Source organism: Diceros bicornis, chromosome 19, assembly GCF_020826845.1.
Source record: "Diceros bicornis minor isolate mBicDic1 chromosome 19, mDicBic1.mat.cur, whole genome shotgun sequence".
In the NCBI taxonomy this organism is placed as follows: domain Eukaryota; kingdom Metazoa; phylum Chordata; class Mammalia; order Perissodactyla; family Rhinocerotidae; genus Diceros; species Diceros bicornis.
In genome coordinates, this window is record NC_080758.1 from 54,730,675 (window position 1) to 54,737,412 (window position 6,738).

Below are 6,738 nucleotides of genomic sequence, written 5' to 3' on the forward strand. Positions count from 1 at the left end.
CACGTTGCTGTAAGCAAGCACATTCTCATTCAAAGTTGCAAGTTACTATGTAGGAACAAGTTTGTATAGGTATTTCAAAGATGCCCAGAACTGTGCTAAACTTGGTATGTGTCCAACTCCTAGAAAAACCTTCATGCCCCAACTCCCTTACTTCCAGCTAGTAAGGATCACATATTTCCTAACAAAGTTATGACACAGATTCCCAATTCGGCCATTCAGAACATATAGCACGTTGCTGTAAGCAAGCACATTCTCATTCAAAGTAGCAAGTTAATATGTAGGAACAAGTTCGTATAGGTATTTCAAAGATGCCCAGAACTGAGCTAAACTTGGTATGTGTCCTACTCCTAGAAATAACTTCATGCCGCATCTCCCTTGCTTCCATCTAGTAAGGATCACATAATTCCTAACAAAGTTTTGACACAGATTCCCAATTCGGGCATTCAGAACATATAGCACGTTGCTGTAAGCAAGCACATTCTCATTCAAAGTTGCAAGTTACTATGTAGGAACAAGTTTGAATAGGATATTCAAAGATGCCCAGAACTCAGCTAAACTTGGTATGTCTCCAACTCCTAGAAATATCTTCATGGCCCATCTCCCTTACTTCCAGCTAGTAAGGATCACATAATTCCTAACAAAGTTTTGACACAGATTCCCAATTCGGGCATTCAGAACATGTAGGACGTTGCTGTAAGCAAGCACATTCTCATTCAAAGATGCAAGTTACTATGTAGAAACAAGTTTGTATAGGTATTTCAAAGATGCCCAGAAGTGAGCTAAACGTTGTATGTCTCCAACTCCTAGAAATAACTTCATGCCCCATCTCCCTTACTTCCAGCTAGTAAGGATCACATAATTCCTAACAAAGTTTTGACACAGATTCAAAATTCGGACATTCAGTTCATATAGCACGTTGATGTAAGCAAGCACATTTTCATTCAAAGTTGCAAGTTACTATGTAGGAACAAGTTTGTATAGATATTTCAAAGATGCCCAGAACTGAGCTAAACTTGGTATGTGTCCAACTCCTAGAAATAACTTCATGCCCCAAACTCCCTTACTTCCAGCTAGTAAGGATCACATAATTCCTAACAAAGTTTTGACACAGATTCCCAATTCGGGCATTCAGAACATATAGCACGTTGCTGTAAGCACGCACATTCTCATTCAAAGTTGCAAGTTACTATGTAGGAACAAGTTTGAATAGGAATTTCAAAGATGCACAGAACTGAGCTAAACTTGGTATGTGTCCAACTCCTAGAAATAACTCCATTCCCCATCTCCCTTACTTCCAGCTAGTAAGGATCACATAATTCCTAACAAATTTTTGACAGAGATTCCCAATTCGGGCATTCAGAATATATCGCACGTTGCTGTAAGCAAGCACATTCTCATTCAAAGTTGCAAGTTACTATGTAGGAACAAGTTTGTATAGGTATTTCAAAGATGCCCAGAACTGTGCTAAACTTGGTATGTGTCCAACTCCTAGAAATACCTTCTTGCCCCAACTCCCTTACTTCCAGCTAGTAAGGATCACATAATTCCTAACAAATTTTGACAAAGATTCCCAATTCGGGCATTTAGAACATATAGCACGTTGCTGAAAGCAAGCACATTCTCATTCAAAGTTGCAAGTTAATATGTAGGAACAAGTTCGTATAGGTATTTCAAAGATGCCCAGAACTGAGCTAAACTTGGTATGTGTCCAACTCCTAGAAATAACTTCATGCCCCATCTCACTTACTTCCAGGTAGTAAGGATCACATAATTCCTAACAAAGTTTTGACACAGATTCCCAATTCGGGCATTCAGAACATGTAGCACGTTGCTGTAAGCAAGCACATTCTCATTCAAAGTTGCAAGTTACTATGTAGGAACAAGTTTGTAGAGGTATTTCAAACAGGCCCAGAACTGAGCTAAACGTTGTATGTCTTCAACTCCTAGAAATAACTTCATGCCCCATCTCACTTACTTCCAGCTATTATGGATCACATAATTTCTAACAAAGTTTTGACACAGATTCCCAATTCGGGCATTCAGAACATATAGCACGTTGCTGTAAGCAAGCACATTCTCATTCAAAGTTGCAAGTTACTATGTAGCAACAAGTTTGTATAGCTATTTCAAAGATGCCCAGAACTGAGATAAAATTGGTATGTCTCCAACTCCTAGAAATAACTTCATGCCCCATCTCCCTTACTTCCAGCTATTAAGGATCACATAATTCCTAGCAAAATTTTGACACAGATTCCCAATTCGGGCATTCAGAACATGTAGGACGTTGCTGTAAGCAAGAACATTCTCATTCAAAGTTGCAAGTTACTATGTAGAAACAAGTTTGTATAGGTATTTCAAAGATGCCCAGAAGTGAGCTAAATGTTGTATGTCTCCAACTCCTAGAAATAACTTCATGCCCCATCTCCCTTACTTCCAGCTAGTAAGGATCACATAATTCCTAACAAAGTTTTGACACAGATTCCCAATTCGGGCATTCAGATCATATAGCACGTTGCCGTAAGCAAGCACATTCTAATTCAAAGGTGCAAGTTACTATGTAGGAACAAGGTTGAATAGGAATTTCAAAGATGCCCAGAACTGAGCTAAACTTGGTATGTGTCCAACTCCTAGAAATAACTCCATGCCCCATCTCCCTTACTTCCAGCTAGTAAGGATCACATAATTCCTAACAAAGTTTTGACACAGATTCCCAATTCGGGAATTCAGAATATATCGCACGTTGCTGTAAGTAAGCACATTCTCATTCAAAGTTGCAAGTTACTATGTAGGAACAAGTTTGTATAGGTATTTCAAAGATGCCCAGAACTGTGCTAAACTTGGTTTGTGTCCAACTCCTAGAAAGAACTTCATGCCCCAACTCCCTTACTTGCAGCTAGTAAGGATCACATATTTCCTAACAAATTTTGACACAGATTCCCAATTCGGGCATTCAGAACATATAGCACGTTGCTGTAAGCAAGCACATTCTCATTCAAAGTTGCAAGTTAATATGTAGGAACAAGTTTGTATAGGTATTTCAAAGATGCCCAGAACTGAGCTAAACTTGGTATGTGTCCAACTCCTAGAAATAACTTCATGCCCCATCTCCCTTACTTCCAGCTAGTAAGGATCACAAAATTCCTAACAAAGTTTTGACACAGATTCCCAATTCGGGCATTCAGAACATGTAGCACGTTGCTGTAAGCAAGCACATTCTCATTCAAAGATGCAAGTTACTATGTAGGAACAAGTTTGTATAGGTATTTCAAAGATGCCCAGAACTGAGGTAAACTTGGTATGTGTCCAACCTCTAGAAATGACTTCATGCCCCAACTCCCTTACTTCCAGCTAGTAAGGATCACATAATTCCTAACAAAGTTTTGACACAGATTCCCAATTCGGGCATTCAGAAAATGTAGCACGTTGCTGTAAGCAAGCACATTCTCATTCAAAGTTGCAAGTTACTATGTAGGAACAAGTTTGTATAGGTATTTCAAAGATGCCCAGAACTGAGCTAAACGTTGTATGTCTCCAACTCCAAAAATAACTTCATGCCCCATCTCCCTTACTTCCATCTAGTAAGGATCACATAATTTCTAACAAAGTTTTAGCACAGATTCCCAATTCGGGCATTCAGAACATGTAGCACGTTGCTGTAAGCAAGCACATTCTCATTCAAAGTTGCAAGTTACTATGTAGGAACAAGTTTGTAAAGGTATTTCAAAGATGCACAGAACTGAGCTAAACGTTGTATGTCTCCAACTCCTACAAATAACTTCATGCCCCATCACCCTTACTTCCAGCCAGTAATGATCACATAATTCCTAACAAAGTTTTTACACAGATTCCCAATTCGGGCATTCAGAAAATATAGCACGTTGCTGTAAGAAAGCACATTCTCATTCAAAGTTGCAAGTTACTATGTAGGAACAAGTTTGTATAGGTATTTGAAAGATGCCCAGAACTGAGCTAAACTTGGTATGTGTCCAACCTCTAGAAATAACTTCATGCCCCAACTCCCTTACTTCCAGCCAGTAAGGATCACATAATTCCTAACAAAGTTTTGACACAGATTCCCAATTCGGGCATTCAGAACATATCGCACGTTGCTGTAAGCAAGCACATTCTCATTCAAAGTTGCAAGTTACTATGTAGGAACAAGTTTGTATAGGTATTTCAAAGATGCCCAGAACTGAGCTAAAAGTTGTATGTCTCCAACTCCTAGAAATAACTTCATGCCCCATCTCCCTTACTTCCATCTAGTAAGGATCACATAATTTCTAACAAAGTTTTGACACAGATTCCCAATTCGGGCATTCAGAACATATAGCACGTTGCTGTAAGCAAGCACATTCTCATTCAAAGTTGCAAGTTACTATGTAGGAACAAGTTTGTAAAGGTATTTCAAAGATGCTCAGAACTGAGCTAAACTTGGTATGTCTCCAACTCCTAGAAATAACTTCATGCCCCATCTCACTTACTTCCAGCTAGTAAGGATCACATAATTCCTAACAAAGTTTTGACACAGATTCCCAATTAGGGCATTCAGAACATATAGCACGTTGCTGTAAGCAAGCACATTCTCATTCAAAGATGCAAGTTACTATGTAGGAACAAGTTTGTATAGGTATTTCAAAGATGCCAGGAACTGAGCTTAACTTGGTATGTGTCCAACTCCTAGAAATAACCTCATGCCCCATCTCCATTATTCCAGCTAGCAAGGATCAAATAATTCCTAACAAATTTTGACACAGATTCCCAATTCGGGCATTGAGAACGTATAGCACGTTGCTGTAAGCAAGCACATTCTCATTCAAAGTTGCAAGTTACTATGTAGGAACAAGTTTGTATAGGTATTTCAAAGATGCCCAGAACTGTGCTCAACTTGGTATGTGTCCCACTCCTAGAAATACCTTCATTCCCCAACACACTTACTTCCAGATAGTAAGGATCACATAATTCCTAACAAAGTTTTGACACAGATTCCCAATTCGGGCATTCAGAACATATAGCACGTTGCTGTAAGCAAGCACATTCTCATTCAAAGTTGCAAGTTACTATGTAGGAACAAGTTTGTATAGGTATTTCAAAGATGCCCAGAACTGAGCTAAACTTGGTATGTCTCCAACTCCTAGAAATAACTCAATGCCCCATCTCCCTTACTTCCAGCTAGTAAGGATCACATAATTCCTAACAAAGTTTTGACACAGATTCCCAATTCGGGAATTCAGAATATATCGCACGTTGCTGTAAGTAAGCACATTCTCATTCAAAGTTGCAAGTTACTATGTAGGAACAAGTTTGTATAGGTATTTCAAAGATGCCCAGAAATGTGCTAAACTTGGTATGTGTCCAACTCCTAGAAAGAACTTCATGCCCCAACTCCCTTACTTCCAGCTAGTAAGGATCACATAATTCCTAACAAATTTTGACACAGATTCCCAATTCGGGCATTCAGAACATATAGCACGTTGCTGTAAGCAAGCACATTCTCATTCAAAGTTGCAAGTTAATATGTAGGAACAAGTTTGTATAGGTATTTCAAAGATGCCCAGAACTGAGCTAAACTTGGTATGTGTCCAACTCCTAGAAATAACTTCATGCCCCATCTCCCTTACTTCCAGCTAGTAAGGATCACATAATTCCTAACAAAGTTTTGACACAGATTCCCAATTCGGGCATTCAGAACATGTAGCACGTTGCTGTAAGCAAGCACATTCTCATTCAAAGATGCAAGTTACTATGTAGGAACAAGTTTGTATAGGTATTTCAAAGATGCCCAGAACTGAGCTAAACTTGGTATGTGTCCAACCTCTAGAAATGACTTCATGCCCCAACTCCCTTACTTCCAGCTAGTAAGGATCACATAATTCCTAACAAAGTTTTGACACAGATTCCCAATTCGGGCATTCAGAAAATGTAGCACGTTGCTGTAAGCAAGCACATTCTCATTCAAAGTTGCAAGTTACTATGTAGGAACAAGTTTGTATAGGTATTTCAAAGATGCCCAGAACTGAGCTAAACGTTGTATGTCTCCAACTCCAAAAATAACTTCATGCCCCATCTCCCTTACTTCCATCTAGTAAGGATCACATAATTTCTAACAAAGTTTTAGCACAGATTCCCAATTCGGGCATTCAGAACATGTAGCACGTTGCTGTAAGCCAGCACATTCTCATTCAAATTTGCAAGTTACTATGTAGGAACAAGTTTGTAAAGGTATTTCAAAGATGCACAGAACTGAGCTAAACGTTGTATGTCTCCAACTCCTACAAATAACTTCATGCCCCATCACCCTTACTTCCAGCCAGTAATGATCACATAATTCCTAACAAAGTTTTTACACAGATTCCCAATTCGGGCATTCAGAAAATATAGCACGTTGCTGTAAGAAAGCACATTCTCATTCAAAGTTGCAAGTTACTATGTAGGAACAAGTTTGTATAGGTATTTCAAAGATGCCCAGAACTGAGCTAAACTTGGTATGTGTCCAACCTCTAGAAATAACTTCATGCCCCAACTCCCTTACTTCCAGCCAGTAAGGATCACATAATTCCTAACAAAGTTTTGACACAGATTCCCAATTCGGGCATTCAGAACATATAGCACGTTGCTGTAAGCAAGCACATTCTCATTCAAAGTTGCAAGTTACTATGTAGGAACAAGTTTGTAAAGGTATTTCAAAGATGCTCAGAACTGAGCTAAACTTGGTATGTCTCCAACTCCTAGAAATAACTT